The following is an 18013-nucleotide window of genomic DNA, read 5'->3' on the forward strand; positions in this document are numbered from 1 at the left end:
TTTACTCTGTATCTAACCCGTGCTGTACCTGCCCTGGGAGTGTTTGATGGGACAGTGTAGAGGGAGCTTTACTCTGTATCTAACCCATGCTGTACCTGCCCTGGGGGTGTTTGATGGGCCAGTGTAGAGGGAGTTTTACTCTGTATCTAACCTGTGCTGTACCTGCCCTGGGAGTGTTTGATGGGACAGTGTAGAGGGAGCTTTACTCTGTATCTAACCCGTGCTGTACCTGCCCTGGGAGTGTTTGATGGGACAGTGTAGAGGGAGCTTTACTCTGTATCTAACCCCGTGCTGTACCTGCCCTGGGAGTGTTTGATGGGACAGTGTAGAGGGAGCTTTACTCTGTATCTAACCCGTGCTGTTCCTGCCCCGAGAGTGTTTGATGGGGCAGTGTAGAGGGAGCTTTACTCTGTATCTAACCCGTGCTGTACCTGCCCTGGGAGTGTTTGATGGGGACAGTGTAGAGGGAGCTTTACTCTGTATCTAACCCGTGCTGTACCTGCCCTGAGAGTGATTGATGGGACAGTGTAGAGGGAGCTTCACTCTGTATCTAACCCGTGCTGTACCTGCCCTGGGAGTGTTTGATGGGACAGTGTAGAGGGAGCTTTACTCTGTATCTAACCCGTGCTGTACCTGCCCTGGGAGTGTTTGATGGGGCAGTGTAGAGGGAGCTTTACTCTGTATCGAACCCGTGCTGTACCTGCCCTGGGAGTGTTTGATGGGACAGTGTAGAGGGAGCTTTACTCTGTATCTAACCCGTGCTGTACCTGCCCTGGGAGTGTTTGATGGGACAGTGTAGAGGGAGCTTTACTCTGTTTGACACTGAGCTTAGCTTCCAATCCCATATCTCTCCATCACAAAGAACATCTACTTTCACCTCAGTATCACCAGCTCAGCACATCTGCCACTGAAATTCTCCTTTCTGCCTTTTCCCGTTTCCAGCCTCGAATATTCCGGTGCTCTCCTGTCTGTGCACCCATCCTCCGCCCTCCATAAAACTCAGCTCATCAAAGCTCTTGTCTCGGTAACCTATCACACCCCCAGGTCCCGCGCACTGACCTACCCCTCAAATTTAAAATGATCATCTTGGTGTTTAAATCCCTCCATAGCTTCGCCCCCTCTCTATCTCTGTAACTTCCTCCAGCCTTGCAACCCTCCCCGAACTCTCTATTCCTCTGACTCTGGCCTCTTGTGCCTCCCCAGCCCACGTCATGTCACCACTGGCGGCCGTGCCTTCAGCTGCCTCAGACCAGTGATCTGGAATCCCCTCCCTAAACCCCCGCCTCGATGCTTCTTTAAGACTCTGTTTAAACCCACCTCTTTCCCCTCCTAATATTTCCTTCTTTGATTTGGCACCCACTTCTTTCCTTCTACCTTTATGAAGCGCTTTGGTTGGTTTTGTATGTTAAAGGCGCTATATAAATACAATCTAATTCATGTTATGCTTGCATTACAACAGTGACTACACTTCAAAAAGTATTTAACTGGCTGTAAAATGCTTTGGAGCTTCCTAAGGCCATGAAAGGTGCTACAGAAATGCAAGTTCTTTCTGAAAGGAATCAGCAGCAGCCAGCACAGGATAAAGAGCGCGGGATCCGAGGACAGCACAGGATAAAGAGCGCGGGATCCGAGGACAGCACAGGATAAAGAGCGCGGGATCCGAGGACGGTGGCATAGTGGTTAGCACTGTTGCCTCACAGCGCCAGGGACCCGGGTTCGAATCCGGCCTCGGGCGACTGTCTGTGTGGAGTTTGCACATTCTCCCCGTGTTCGCGTGGGTTTCCTCCGGGTGCTCCGGTTTCCTCCCACAGTCCAAAGATGTGCGGGTTAGGTTGATTGGCTATGATAAATTGACCCTTAGTGTTAGGGGGATTAAATACGTGGGGTTACAGGGATAGGGTGGGATATGTGTTGGTGTAGGGGTTACGGGGATCGGGTGGGATATGTGTCGGTGCAGGCTCGATGGGCCGAAATGGCCTCTATCTGCATTGTGGGGTTTCTGTGATTCTGTGATTCTGTGACAGCGCAGGGTAAAGAGCGCGGGGCCCGAGGACAGCGCAGGGTAAAGAGCGCGGGGCCCGAGGACAGCGCAGGGTAAAGAGCGCGGGGCCCGAGGACAGCGCAGGGTAAAGAGCGCGGGGCCCGAGGACAGCGCAGGGTAAAGAGCGCGGGGCCCGAGGACAGCGCAGGGTAAAGAGCGCGGGGCCCGAGGACAGCGCAGGGTAAAGAGCGCGGGGCCCGAGGACAGAGCAGGGTAAAGAGTGCGGGGCCTGAGGACAGCGCAGGGTAAAGAGCGCGGGGCCCGAGGACAGCGCAGGGTAAAGAGCGCGGGGCCCGAGGACAGCGCAGGGTAAAGAGCGCGGGGCCCGAGGACAGCGCAGGGTAAAGAGCGCGGGGCCCGAGGACAGCGCAGGGTAAAGAGCGCGGGGCCCGAGGACAGCGCAGGGTAAAGAGCGCGGGGCCCGAGGACAGCGCAGGGTAAAGAGCGCGGGGCCCGAGGACAGCGCAGGGTAAAGAGCGCGGGGCCCGAGGACAGCGCAGGGTAAAGAGCACGGGGCCCGAGGACAGCGCAGGGTAAAGAGCGCGGGGCCCGAGGACAGCGCAGGGTAAAGAGCGCGGGGCCCGAGGACAGCGCGGGGTAAAGAGCGCGGGGCCCGAGGACAGCGCGGGGTAAAGAGCGCGGGGCCCGAGGACAGCGCAGGGTAAAGAGCGCGGGGCCCGAGGACAGCGCAGGGTAAAGAGCGCGGGGCCCGAGGACAGCGCAGGGTAAAGAGCGCGGGGCCCGAGGACAGCGCAGGGTAAAGAGCGCGGGGCCCGAGGACAGCGCAGGGTAAAGAGCGCGGGGCCCGGGGACAGCGCAGGGTAAAGAGCGCGGGGCCCGGGAACAGCGCAGGGTAAAGAGCGCGGGGCCCGAGGACAGCGCAGGGTAAAGAGCGCGGGGCCCGGGGACAGCGCAGGGTAAAGAGCGCGGGGCCCGAGGACAGCGCGGGGTAAAGAGCGCGGGGCCCGAGGACAGCGCAGGGTAAAGAGCGCGGGGCCCGAGGACAGCGCGGGGTAAAGAGCGCGGGGCCCGAGGACAGCGCAGGGTAAAGAGCGCGGGGCCCGAGGACAGCGCAGGGTAAAGAGCGCGGGGCCCGAGGACAGCGCAGGGTAAAGAGCGCGGGGCCCGGGGACAGCGCAGGGTAAAGAGCGCGGGGCCCGGGGACAGCGCAGGGTAAAGAGCGCGGGGCCCGAGGACAGCGCAGGGTAAAGAGCGCGGGGCCCGGGGACAGCGCAGGGTAAAGAGCGCGGGGCCCGAGGACAGCGCAGGGTAAAGAGCGCGGGGCCCGAGGACAGCGCAGGGTAAAGAGCGCGGGGCCCGAGGACAGCGCAGGGTAAAGAGCGCGGGGCCCGAGGACAGCGCAGGGTAAAGAGCGCGGGGCCCGAGGACAGCGCAGGGTAAAGAGCGCGGGGCCCGAGGACAGCGCAGGGTAAAGAGCGCGGGGCCCGAGGACAGCGCAGGGTAAAGAGCGCGGGGCCCGAGGACAGCGCAGGGTAAAGAGCGCGGGGCCCGAGGACAGAGCAGGGTAAAGAGCGCGGGGCCCGAGGACAGCGCAGGGTAAAGAGCGCGGGGCCCGAGGACAGCGCAGGGTAAAGAGCGCGGGGCCCGAGGACAGAGCAGGGTAAAGAGCGCGGGGCCCGAGGACAGCGCAGGGTAAAGAGCGCGGGGCCCGAGGACAGCGCAGGGTAAAGAGCGCGGGGCCCGAGGACAGAGCAGGGTAAAGAGTGCGGGGCCCGAGGACAGCGCAGGGTAAAGAGCGCGGGGCCCGAGGACAGCGCAGGGTAAAGAGCGCGGGGCCCGAGGACAGAGCAGGGTAAAGAGTGCGGGGCCTGAGGACAGCGCAGGGTAAAGAGCGCGGGGCCCGAGGACAGCGCAGGGTAAAGAGCGCCGGGCCCAGGGACAGTGCAGGGTAAAGAGCGCCGGGCCCAGGGACAGCACAGGGTAAAGAGCATGGGACCCGAGGACAGCGCAGGGTAAAGAGCGCAAATTGGTGGAGTGGTAAATAGCGAGGAGGGAAGCCTCAGGCTACAGGATGATATAGACGTGATGGTAAGATGGGCAGAACAGTGGCAAATGGAATTTAACCCTGAAAAGTGTGAGGTGATGCATTTTGGGAGGACTAACAGGGCAAGGGAATACACAATGAATGGTAGGATCCTAGGAAGGACACAGGATCAGAGGGACCTTGGTGTGCATGTACATCTTCTTCTTAGACAGTCCCTCGGAACCGAGGATGACTTGCTTCCACATTAAAAATGAGTTCTCAGGTGACTGATGAGTCCAATGCGGGACCGACAGTCTCTGTCACAGGTGGGGCAGACGGTGGTTGAAGGGGCGGGTGCTTGGGTTGACGTGCGTTCCTTGCGCTGCCTGCTCTTGGCTTCCGCTTGCTCCCGGCGAAGAGCATCGAGGTGTTCTGCGCCTTCCCGGATGCTTCTCCTCCACTTTGTGCGGTCTTGGGCCAGGGATTCCCAGGTGTCGGTGGGGATGTTACACTTTTTCAAGGAGGCTTTGAGGGTGTCCTTGAAGCGTTTCCTCTGCCCACCTGGGGCTCTCTTGCCGTTCCGGAGCTCCGAGTAGAGCGCTTGTTTTGGGAGTCTTGTATCGGGCATGCGGATGATGTGACCCGTCCATCGGAGCTGATCGAGCGTGGTCAAAGCTTCGATGCTGGGGATGTTGGCCTGAGCGAGAACACTGACGTTGGTGCGCCTATCCTGCCAATGGATTTGCAAGATCTTGCGGAGGCAGCGTTGGTGGTACCTCTCCAGTGCTTTGAGGTGTCTGTTGTACATGGTCCATGTCTCTGGGGCATACAGCAGGGCAGGTATCACTGCTGCTCTGTAGACCATGAGCTTGGTGCCGGGTTTGCGGTCCTGGTCTTCAAACACTCTCTTCCTCAGGCGACCGAAGGCTGCACTGGCACACTGAAGGCGGTGTTGGACTTCGTCGTCGACGTCTGCCCTTGTTGACAGTAGGCTCCCAAGGTATGGAAAGTGGTCCATGTTGTCCAAGGCCTTGTCGTGGATTTTGATAATCGGGGGGGCAGTACTGTGTGGCGGGGGCAGGTTGGTAGAGGACCTTTGTCTTACGGATGTTTAGTGTAAGGCCCATGCTCTCGTATGCTTCGGTGAAGGTGTTGACGATGGTTTGGAGTTCGACCTCCGAGTGAGCGCAGACGCAAGCGTCGTCTGCATACTGTAATTCGACAACAGAGGATGGGACGACCTTGGATCTGGACTGGAGGCGACGGAGGTTGAACAGTTTCCCGTTTGTTCTGTAAATTAGCTCTACTCCAGTGGGGAGCTTACTGAGGGTGAGATGGAGCATTGCAGCAAGGAAGATCGACAAGAGCGTTGGTGCGATGACACAGCCTTGCTTGACCTCGGTTCGTACGTGAATTGGGTCTGTGGTGGAACCGTTGGTCAGAATCACGGCTTGCATGTCATCGTGAAGCAGGCGGAGTATAGTGACAAACTTTTGAGGGCAGCCGAATTTGAGGACACTCCATAATCTCTCACGGTTGACAGTGTCGAAGGCCTTTGTGAGATCAAAGAAGGCCATGTACAGTGGTTGGTGCTGTTCCCTGCATTTCTCTTGTAATTGACGTGCGGTGAAGACCATGTCCGTTGTGACCCTTAATGGGCGGAATCCGCATTGCGACTCTGGGAGGAGCTCTTTGGCCACTGGGAGAAGGCGATTCAGGAGGATTCTTGCGATGACTTTCCCTGTGGCAGACAGCAGGGAAACTCCTCTGTAATTACCGCAATCGGACTTGTCACCTTTCTTGAAGATGGTCACAATTACGGCATCTCTGAGATCCCCTGGCATGTTCTCCTCCTTCCAGATAAGAGAAATGAGTTCATGAATTCGCGCCAGTAGTGTTTCTCCGCCATGCTTTAGTACCTCGGCGGGGATTCCATCTGCTCCTGAGGCCTTGTTGTTCTTCAGTTGTCGGATGGCCTTTTTAACCTCATGCCAGGCTGGGGTTGTGCTGAGATGGTGGCGGGTAGCATGCTGTGGGATGGAGTTGAGGACACTCGTGTCGAAGACAGAGTCGTGGTTAAGGAGATCTTCGAAGTGCTCCTTCCAGCGGGCAGTGACCTTGGTGTGCATGTACATAGATCCCTGAAGGCAGCAGGACAGGTAGATAAGGTGGTTAAAAAGGCATATGGGATACTTGCCTTCATTAGCTGAGGCACAGAATATAAGAGCAGAGAGGTTATGATGGAGCTGTACAAAACGCTGGAATACTGTGTGCAGTTCTGGTCGCCACACTATAGGAGGGATGTGATTGCATTGGAGAGGGTGCAGAGGAGATTTACCAGGATGTTACCTGGGCTGGAGTGCTTCAGCTATGAAGAGAGACTGGATAGGCTGGGGTTGTTTTCCTTAGAGCAGAGAAGGCTGAGGGGGGACCTGATTGAGGTGTACAAAATTATGAGGGGCATAGGTAGGGTAGATAGGAAGGAACTTTTCCCCTTAGTAGAGGGGTCAATAACCAGGGGGTATAGATTCAAGGTAAGGGGCAGGAGGTTTAGAGGGGATTTGAGGAAAACTTTTTCACCCAGAGGGTGGTTGGAATCTGGAACTCACTGCCTGAAAGGGTGGTAGAGGCAGGAACCCTCACAACTTTCAAGAAGCATTTAGATGAGCATTTGAAATGCCATAGCATACAAGGCTACGGACCAAGTGCTGGAAAATGGGATTAGATTAGACAGGGCTTGATGGCCGGCGCGGACACGATGGGCCGAAGGGCCTCTTTCTGTGCAGTATAGCTCTATGCTGTTGGGGCGGGTTTAAACTAATTTGGCAGGGGGATGGGCACCAGGATGTGTCGTGTATTGATTGCGAGTTTAACACCAGTCAATATGGTAATATAATGTGCACTGCATTATGGGAATTACCCAGGAAAGCTGCAGTCAGCCATTTTACCAATAAAGTAAAGATCACAGTTAGAAGCCTGTCTGCCTGACTCTGATTTAATTTGACGTATCTACATGCTTGATTGAACGCATTAAAGCATAGATACAACATTGGCGATGAGGATAATGAAAGGAATCATTTTAAATAGGTGTTTATAATTGCAAAATACTGCGGATGCTGGAAATCTGAAATAACAACAGAAAATGCTGGAAACACTCAGCAGGCCAGGCAGCATCCGTGGAGAGAGAAACAGAGTTAACGTTTCAGGTCTGGGACCCTTCATCAGAACAGGAAAAAGTTAGAGATGTAACAGATATTAAGCAGGTGCAGAGACGGCGGGGGGGGCAGGTTTAGGAGGGGAGGAAGGAATTGAAAGAACATCTTGTACTTTTGTAAGAGGCAGGAAAGATAAAATGTTGCAAATGGGAATGGCAAAAATCATACTGCATGAAAAATGGGGGCAGGGATAATTATCTGAAATTGTTGAACTCGATGTTGAGTGCGGCAGGCTGCAAAGTGCCCAATCGAAAGATGAGGTGCTGTTCCTCGAGCTTACGTTGAGCTTCATTGGAACAATGTAATAGGCCGAGGACAGAGAGATCAGAGTGGGAGTGAAGCGGTGAATTAAAATGACAGGCGACCGGAAGCTCGGGGTCACCCTTACGGACTGAATGGAGGTGTTCCGCAAAGCGGTCGCCCAATCTGCGTTTGGTCTCCCCAATGTAGAGGAGACCGCATCGTGAGCAGCGAATACAGTATACTAAATCGCAAGAAGTACAAGTAAATCGCTGCTTCACCTGGAAGGGGTGTTTGGGGCCCTGGACAGTGGGAAGGGAGGAGGTAAAAGGGCAGGTGTTGCCTTCCAGGTGAAACAGCGATTTACTTGTACTTCTTGCAATCTAGTATACTGTATTCGCTGCTCACGATGCGGTCTCCTCTACATTGGGGAGACCAAACGCAGATTGGGCGACCGCTTTGCGGAACACCTCCATTCAGTCCGTGAGGCTGACCCTGAGCTTCCGGTCGCCTGTCACTTTAATTCTCCGCTTCACTCCCACTCTGATCTCTCTGTCCTCGGGCTATTGCATTGTTCCAATGAAGCTCAACGTAAGCTCGAGGAACAGCACCTCATCTTTCGATTGGGCACTTTGCAGCCTGCCGGACTCAACATTGAGTTCAACAATTTCAGATAATTATCCCTGCCCACATTTTTCATGCAGTATGATTTTTGCCATTCCCATTTGCAACATTTTATCTTTCCTGCCTCTTACAAAAGTACAGGATGTTCTTTCAATTCCTTCCTCCCCTCCTAAACCACCCCCCCCCCCCGGCCTGTCTCTGTGCCTGCTTAATATCTGTTACATCTCCAGCTTTTTCCAGTTCTGATGAAGGGTCCCAGACCTGAAACGTTAACTCTGTTTCTCTCTCCACGGATGCTGCCTGGCCTGCTGAGTGTTTCCAGCATTTTCTGTTGTTATTTTAAATAGGTAGTTGCCCAAGTTTAGTTAGCTAGGATGGAGAAGACCGGCATTCAAAATTTTGCATGCTTCGCCGAGCCAGCCACGTTGGGTCCAAGATGGACGAGGTGGTTAACGTCTTTTGAGCTTTATGCCGACGGCAAAGGACTCATTATCGACGATACCTCTACAGGTGCCATGAAGCAGAGGAAAAGAGCTCTACTTCTACACCTAGCAGGACCAGATGTCCAGGATATCTTTTCGACTTTACCGGACACAGGAGAGCCAGCAGACTACACGGCGGTGGTTAGTGCTTTGAATCACTACTTCGTGCCCCAGGTCAACGCAGCATTTGCTAGACAGACTTTTCATAAGTTGTCCCAGAAGGCAGGTGAGACTGTGCAACAATTTGCTACTCGCTCGCGGCAGGCTGCTAAAGACTGCTTTTGGGGGGGATGCGGATAATCAAATAAGAGACGCTATCCTGAGTAGGTGCACGTCAGCCTATGTACGGAGGAAATTGCTAGAGGAAGGGCAAGGTCTAACGCTCGCCCGCACGTTACAATTGGCCTCACTATGTGAAAACGTCGAGGAGCAGATGTCAGCCATGTCATGTACAGAGAAGGCGGAGACAGATACTGTTCGTTGTGTTACACGGAAAAGAGGGTATTATGTGAAAAGCTCAACAGAGAAACCAAAGGGAAATGGCGATAGGAACAAAAGGAAATGTTACAGATGTGGACACACAGACCACATGGGCAGAGATCCGAAATGCCCAGCACGCGGACAAACGTGTCATAAGTGCAAGGGAAAGGATCATTTCTCCAAAGTATGCCGCACGAAGGGTACAAAGAAACACAGTGTGAACAATGTACAGGAACAAAATAACTTTGCATTGGCTGTTACCGGAAATAACGTGACAGAGAGACTTACCTTTTGTGTGGGGGGAGTAAACCTGAGAATGTTAATTGATTCGGGTGCAACTAATAATGTGATAGATGAGAATACATGGGAAGGATTAAAGTCAGAACACATTAAGTGTCAGTCACATGTCCCTAAGAGAGAAAGTTATTCTCTTATGCTTCTAGCCGACCACTGTCAGTTAAAGGTGTATTCACATGTGGGATTACAATAGGTAAGAGAACTGAGCAGGCGGAGTTCATTGTGGTTAAAGGCCATGGAGAGCCGTTGCTAGGAAGGGAGACAGCCATGAAACTGGGAGTTTTAAAAATAGGCGCAGATGTCTCAGCTGTGGTAGATGTAAGACAGCTACTAGAACAGCGGTATCCAAAGGTGTTCCAGGGAGTAGGAAGACTGAACACAAAACAGATCAGTTTGTATATCGACCCACAAGTGAAGCCTGTGGCCCAGTCACTCAGGCGTATACCATTCAACTTAAGGGGGGCAGTAGAGGCCAAAATAAAACAATTGAGGGACATGGACATTATCGAACCTGTAACTGGTCCCACCCCATGGGTAAATCCTGTGGTTATTGTACCAAAAGCGGATAAGGATGTAAGGTTATGCCTAGACATGAGACGAGCAAACCAGGCAATAGTGAGGGAACGATATCCAATCCCCACCGTTGATGAGATACTCCAAGGTATGAACGGCTCGACGGTGTTTAGTAAGCTAGACCTGAAATGGGGTTATCACCAGCTAGAACTGACCCGAGTCACGAGAAATCACAACGTTTGCAGTACATAACGGAGTATACAGGTACAAGAGGCTGATATTCGGTGTATCTTCAGCTAGTGAGCAATATCAGCACGAGATAGCTAATGCCTTAGCTGGAATAGAGGGTGTTGAAAACATCTCAGACGACATTATCGTGCATGCACACGACCAGGAAACGCACGACAGACGCCTGCACGCTGTCATGACCAGACTAATGGAAAGTGGACTGACACTAAACTCAGAGAAGTGCCAATTCAACATGGACCGATTGATTTTCATGGGAATCCTGTTGTCTGAAAAGGGCATCGGACCAACAGCAGAGAGAGTGCGAGCGGTGGCAGAAGCTCGGGAACCAGAGAATGCTACAGAGGTGAGGAGTTTCTTGGGACTTGGGTACAGTAGCAGATTCATCCCGCAGTTTGCAACGCTATCGGAGCCACTGCGACGCCTGATGAGAAAAGACACACCATTTAAATTTGGATCACAACAGAGACAGTCATTCAGTGCACTCAAGGAAGAGTTGGCCAGAGCCGGCACTTTAGCATATTTTGATAAGGATGCACCAACCAAGGTGATAGCAGATGCCAGTCCTGTAGGTTTAGGCACAGTACTAGTTCAGGACCAACAGGGACAAGAGGTGCCAATATGCTATGTAAGTCGTAGTTTAACAGACTGCGAGAGGAAATACTCTCAAACAGAGAGAGAGGCCTTAGCTCTTGTATGGGCTTGTGAGAGGCTGCATCCATATGTGTATGGCCGAAAATTTAACTTGGTAACTGACCATAAGCCATTACAAGTGATATACGGCCCACACTCTAAACCCTGTGCCCATATAGAGAGATGGGTACTTAGATTACAGCCGTACGATTTTAAGGTGATACACATTCCAGGCAAGCAAAACATTGCAGACCCACTGTCACGATTGCTGGGGGAGACAGCAAAACAGGAGAGACATTCTCATGGCTCAGATGAATATGTGAGATTTGTAGCTGTGAGTGCGACACCAAAAGCACTCACTACTAGAGAGGTGGAGGAAGCCTCTGCTACCGACCCAGAGCTGATTGAGGTACGGAAGGCAATCACAAACGGACATTTTGAGAACTGTAAAGCTTATGCAGCAATTGCAAACGAGCTGTGCGTAGTGGGGTACCTAGTTCTTCGGGGAACACGCATCGTGCTACCCACAGTGTTACACGCACGAGCCCTGGTGTTAGCACATGAAGGACACTTGGGAATAGTTGGAACAAAGCAACATCTCAGAACCAAGGTTTGGTGGCCTGGCATGGACAAGGCAGCTGAAAAACACTGTAAAGCGTGCCACGGCTTTCAGATAGTAGCCAGACCCGACCCACCTGAACCGTTGAGACCAACACCATTACCGGAGGGCCCCTGGCAGGGTGTAGCTATAGACTTACTGGGACCCTTGCCATCCAACCACTCCATTCTTGTGGTAGTTGACTATTATAGTCGCTACTATGAATACGACATCATGACCTCCACAACAACAGAGAAGGTTATTGATAGTTTAGAGTCAATCTTCAGCCGTCATGGTTTGCCAATCACCTGCAAATCTAATAATGGTCCCCAATTCAGATCTGAATTATTCAAAGAATACTGTGAAAACAACGGGATCAAACACCTGAAAACGACAGCAAAATGGGCTCAAGCTAACGGAGAAGTTGAGCGCCAGAATGCATCGCTGATGAAGAGAATCAGAATTGCTCAGTCAGAAGGACTAGATTGGAAATGTGAACTTAGAAAATATGTGACTGTGTACAGGAGCATTGACCATGCCACGACAGGAAAGAGCCCGGCAGAGCTGCTCTTTAAACGGAAAATGAGAGGAAAGCTGCCAGACATCACAGAGTCGCGCACAGACATGGAAGTACATGATCGGGACGCAGAACAAAAAGGCAAGTCCAAACTGTACGCAGATGAACAGCGGAGAACACAATACTCAGAGGTGGAAGTTGGCGACATGGTGCTGGTACGGCAGGACAAAGTGGACAAGTTCATCACTCCTTATACTGCCACACCGCACAAAGTTTTGAGTAAAACAGGGAGTCAAGTAGTAGTGGAATCTCCAGAAGGAGCACGCTACTCGAGAAACACTACGTTTGTGAAGAAATACAGAACCAATGGACCAAAGGAGACACTCCATGAGCAGGAGGAAACACAAGGGACTGAGGACAATATAGTAGACCCTGACACACATACCACTGTGACACAGGCAATACCCACTGACACCAACATGTCAGACATACCCAATACAGCCAGACCTCAAAGGGTTAAAAGAAAACCCCAAAGACTGTCTGATTATGTCACAACATAAACTGTGCGAGAACTGTATGGGTGATGTTAAATGTTTAAACCTGGGAATTATTTAGTTGTATGGTAAGACACAAGTTTGTAAAAAGTTTATAAACCAAATAAGTTATGCAGTGTTATTGTAAGCAACTGTTTGTAAACTGCAAGTTTGTTTCCAAGGAAAAGGGGGATGTCGTGTATTGATTGCGAGTTTGACACCAGTCAATACGGTAATGTAATGTGCGAGTTTAACACCAGTAAATACGGTAATGTAATGTGCATTGCATTATGGGAATTACCCGGTAACGCTGCAGTCAGCCATTTTACCAATAAAGTAAAGATCACAGTTAGAAGCCTGTCTGCCTGACTCTGATTTAATTCGACGTATCTACATGCTTGATTGAACGCATTAAAACATAGATACAACAGGATGCAACATTAGAAATGGGAAATAAAGTGTTCAAAGGATTGGGAGAGGCAGAGAGCACTAAAGTAAGAAATGGTAAGGTATTGGGTGGGGTCAAACTAAGAGAGAACACAGGATGGTCTAAGATGGGTTTACAGTGTATGTATATGAATGCATGGGAATATGATGTTGTGGCAACAACTGAGACCTGGCTCAAAAAAGGACAGGATTGGGTATTAAATATTCCTGGTTATAAAGTGTTCAGGAAAGATAGGGAAGGAAAGATAGGAGGTGGGGTGGCAGTATTGGTCAAGGAGAATGTTACAGTGCTGGAGAGGGAGGATGTCCTGGCGGGGTCAAGGACAGAATCTATATGGCCAGAGTTAAGAAATAACAGAGGTGCCATTACACTACTAGGTGTATTCTATAGACCACCAATTAGTGGGAAAGATGTGGAGGAGCAAATTTGCAGAGTAATTAAAGAGAGGTGTAAAAACTATAGAGTAGTGATAATGGGGGACTTCAACTATCCTAATATAGACTGGGAGAGTAATAGAGCAGAGAAGGGGAAGAATTTCTAAAGTGTGTTCAGGAGAACTTTCTTGATTTACGGCCCGATGAGGGAGGAGGCATTGCTGGATCTGGTTCTGGGGAATGAGGTGGGTCAGGTGGAGCAAGTGTCAGTAGGGGAACATTTAGGGAACAGTGATCATAGTATCATAAGGTTTAGATTAACTATGGAAAAGGACAGGGAGCAGGGAAGGCCAATTTCAGTGGGATGAGAACGGATCTGGCCCAGGTAAACTGGAATCAATGATTGGTAGGCAAAACTGTAATGGAACAATGGGCTGCCTTTAAAGAGGAAATAGTTCAGGTACAGTTGAGGTACATTCCCACTAGGGGGAAGGCAGGGCAACTAAAGTCAGGGCTCCCTGGATGATGAAAGAGATAGAGAATACGATGAAGCAGAAAAGGAGCGTGTATGACAGATGTCAGGTTGCAAAAACATCTGAGAATCAGGCTGAATATAGAAAGGTCAGAGGAGAAGTGAAAAAGAAGAGGGGCAAAGAGAGGAAGAAAGGGTATGAGAATAGAATGGCAGCCAACATAAAAGGCAATTGAAAAGTCTTCTATAGTCATATAAATAGTAAAAGGGTAGTAAGGGGGGGGGGGGGCGATTAGAGGCCAAAAAGGAGACCTATGCTTGGAGGCAGAGGGTATGGCTGAGGAACTAAACGAGTACTTTGCATCTGTCTTCACCAAGGAAGAGGATGCTGCCATAGACATAGTGAAGGAGGAGGTAGTGAAGACACTTGATAGGATAAAAATTGATAGAGGTATTAGAAAGGCTGGTTGTACTTAAAGTAGATAAATCACCAGGAGCGGATGGGATGCATCCTAGGATGCTGAGGGAATTGAGGGCGGAAATATATTAATGACTTGGACTTGGGTGTACAGGACACAATTTCAAAATGTGCAGATGACACAAAACTTGGAAGTTTAGTGAACAGTGAGGAGGATAGTGATAGACTTCAAGAGAACATAGACAGGCTGGTGAAATGGGCGGACACGTGGCTGATGAAATTTAACGCAGAAAAGTGCGAAGTGATACATTTTGGTAGGAAGAATGAGGAGAGGCAATATAAACTAAAGGGTACAATCCTAAAGGGGGTGCATGAACAGAGAGACCTGGGGGTATGTGTGCACAAATCATTGAAGGTGGCAGGGCAGGTTGAGAAAGCGGTTAAAAAAGCTTACGGGATCCTGGAAATTATGATGAACCTTTATAAAACACTGGTTCAGCCCCAACTGGAGTAGTGTGTCCAATTCTGGGCACCGCACTTTAGGAAGGATGTGAAGGCCTTAGAGAAGGAGCAGAAAAGATCTGCGAGAATGATTCCAGGAATGAGGGACTTCAGTTACGTGGATAGACTGGAGAAGCTGGGGTTGTTCTCCTTAGAGCAGAGAAGATTAAGAGGAGATTTGATAGAGGTGTTCAAAATCATGAGGGGTTTAGATAGAGAGAAACTGTTCCCATTGGCGGAAGGGTCGAGAACCAGAGGACTCAGATTTAAGGTGCTTGGCAGAAGAACCAAAGGCAACATAAGAAAAAACTTTTTTATGCAACGAGTGGTTAAGATCTGGAATGTTCTGCCTGAGAGGGTGGTGGAGGCAGATTCAATCTTATCTTTCAAAAGGGAGTTGGATCAGTATCTGAAGGAAAAAAATTTGCAGGGCTACGGGGAAAGGGCGGGGGAGTGGGACTGGCTGAGATGCTGTTTCAGGGAGTCGGCACGGGCTCGACGGGCCGAATAGCCTTCTTCCGTGCTGTAACCATTCTATGATATCTATGATTTCGTTACCTGACCTGGATGAAGGATAAAGATTTGGGAGCCAATGCAGGTGAACAAGGCAGCTTGGAACAGAGAAGGTGAACTAACAGAGGTTTTCCAGATGATAAGGTTTTGATCGAGTAGATCGAGAGAAACGATTCCCTCTGGTGAGTGGGTCAATAACCAGAGGTCACAGATTTAAAATCATTGGTAAAAGATCGAGAGGGGCGATGAGGAGAAATGTTTTCACAGAGTTGTAGGGATCGGGGACGCTCAACCTGAACAGGTGGTGGAAGCTAATCCCAGCAGTAATTTTAAACGGGAGTTGGACGGTCCTGGAGGATGAGGCACTGACAGGGTTCCCCACAGAAAGCGGGGCTGTGGGACTGAGCACCACTGCTCGTTCACAGAGACAGCACAGGCACGGCGGGCCGAGTGGCCTCCTTCTGTGCTGGAAGGTTCGATGATTCTATGAAGGCGAGATGATCGGTGATTGGGTTGCGTGCAATTTAAGATAAGGATGGCTGAGTTTTGATGCTCATGGAGGTTGGAGGATGGGAGTCCGGTTAGGAGGATGTTGGAGAAATCGAATCGAGAGGTGAGTAAATATGTACTGTTTCTTATGTTCAAAGAAATCAGACTCCAGATTCAGAGAATGCGGACCTACTGAGAGCTGAATGGAGGCTGTCTAACGTAATTTCACTTACCGAGCCACCTGAACGCAATTTGAAAGGAAGTAGGTTCCAGGGGTGAGAAAATGGTGTTCTTCCAGACTGCGTCTTTCAATAAAGGGACAACCTTTTAATGGATTTGAACCCAGTTCAAAATAGAGGAAAGAAAGTTTTCAACGACCCTTACCCAGAGCCCCCCCCGCCAGAGAAAAGACACCTTCATCCTTCCCATGTCAGTGTGACATGAACCCAGATCGAAGAACACTCAGCCACATTGCATCAGCCGCTCCCCAGCAGAACGGGAGCCGTCAGCCTTGCCACATCAGTCTGATGTGAGCTCAGCTTCTCGGGGCAAGACCAGTGTTGCAAGTGTCTAACGCAGTGCTGCACAGAGTGGGGATTGTGATCCCTTGTGTGTGTGCAGGGCTGAAACTCAGGCCTCACTGAGTGCAGTGTCAGTGTACTGTACTATCGGGAGGGTGGCCGCTCATTCCTCACTGAGTGCAGTGTCAGTGTACTGTACTATCGGGAGGGTGGACGCTCAGGCCTCACTGAGTGCAGTGTCAGTGTACTGTACTATCGGGAGGGTGGACGCTCAGGCCTCACTGAGTGCAGTGTCAGTGTACTGTACTATCGGGAGGGTTGACACTCAGGCCTCACTGAGTGCAGTGTCAGTGTACTGTACTATCGGGAGGGTGGACACTCAGGCCTCACTGAGTGCAGTGTCAGTGTACTGTACTATCGGGAGGGTGGACGCTCAGGCCTCACTGAGTGCAGTGTCAGTGTACTGTACTATCGGGAGGGTTGACACTCAGGCCTCACTGAGTGCAGTGTCAGTGTACTGTACTATCGGGAGGGTGGACGCTCAGGCCTCACTGAGTGCAGTGTCAGTGTACTGTACTATCGGGAGGGTTGACACTCAGGCCTCACTGAGTGCAGTGTCAGTGTACTGTACTATCGGGAGGGTGGACGCTCAGGCCTCACTCTGGGTGCAGTGTCAGTGTACCGTACTATCGGGAGGGTGGATGCTCAGGCCTCACTGAGTGCAGTGTCAGTGTACTGTACTATCGGGAGGGTTGACGCTCAGGCGTCACTGAGTGCAGTGTCAGTGTACTGTACTATCGGGAGGGTGGATGCTCAGGCCTCACTGAGTGCAGTGTCAGTGTACTGTACTATCGGGAGGGTGGACACTCAGGCCTCACTGAGTCCAGTGTCAGTGTACTGTACTATCGGGAGGGTTGACGCTCAGGCCTCACTGAGTGCAGTGTCAGTGTACTGTACTATCGGGAGGGTGGACGCTCAGGCCTCACTGGGTGCAGTGTCAGTATACTGTATTATCGGGAGGGTGGACGCTCAGGCCTCACTGAGTGCAGTGTCAGTGTACTGTACTATCGGGAGGGTGGACGCTCAGGCCTCACTGAGTCCAGTGTCAGTGTACTGTACTATCGGGAGGGTGGACGCTCAGGCCTCACTGAGTCCAGTGTCAGTGTACTGTACTATCGGGAGGGTTGACACTCAGGCCTCACTGAGTGCAGTGTCAGTGTACTGTACTATCGGGAGGGTGGACACTCAGGCCTCACTGAGTCCAGTGTCAGTGTACTGTACTATCGGGAGGGTGGACGCTCAGGCCTCATTGAGTGCAGTGTCAGTGTACTGTACTATCGGGAGGGTTGAAGCTCAGGCCTCACTGAGTGCAGTGTCAGTGTACTGTACTATCGGGAGGGTTGACACTCAGGCCTCACTGAGTGCAGTGTCAGTGTACTGTACTATCGGGAGGGTGGACGCTCAGGCCTCACTCTGGGTGCAGTGTCAGTGTACCGTACTATCGGGAGGGTGGATGCTCAGGCCTCACTGAGTGCAGTGTCAGTGTACTGTACTATCGGGAGGGTGGATGCTCAGGCCTCACTGAGTGCAGTGTCAGTGTACTGTACTATCGGGAGGGTGGACGCTCAGGCCTCACTGAGTCCAGTGTCAGTGTACTGTACTATCGGGAGGGTTGACGCTCAGGCCTCACTGAGTGCAGTGTCAGTGTACTGTACTATCGGGAGGGTGGACGCTCAGGCCTCACTGGGTGCAGTGTCAGTATACTGTACTATCGGGAGGGTGGACGCTCAGGCCTCACTGAGTGCAGTGTCAGTGTACTGTACTATCGGGAGGGTGGACGCTCAGGCCTCACTGAGTCCAGTGTCAGTGTACTG

This window comes from Somniosus microcephalus, chromosome 12 (genome assembly GCF_052327205.1).
Source record: "Somniosus microcephalus isolate GS21.2 chromosome 12, FLI_Smic_1.0, whole genome shotgun sequence".
Lineage (NCBI taxonomy): Eukaryota > Metazoa > Chordata > Chondrichthyes > Squaliformes > Somniosidae > Somniosus > Somniosus microcephalus.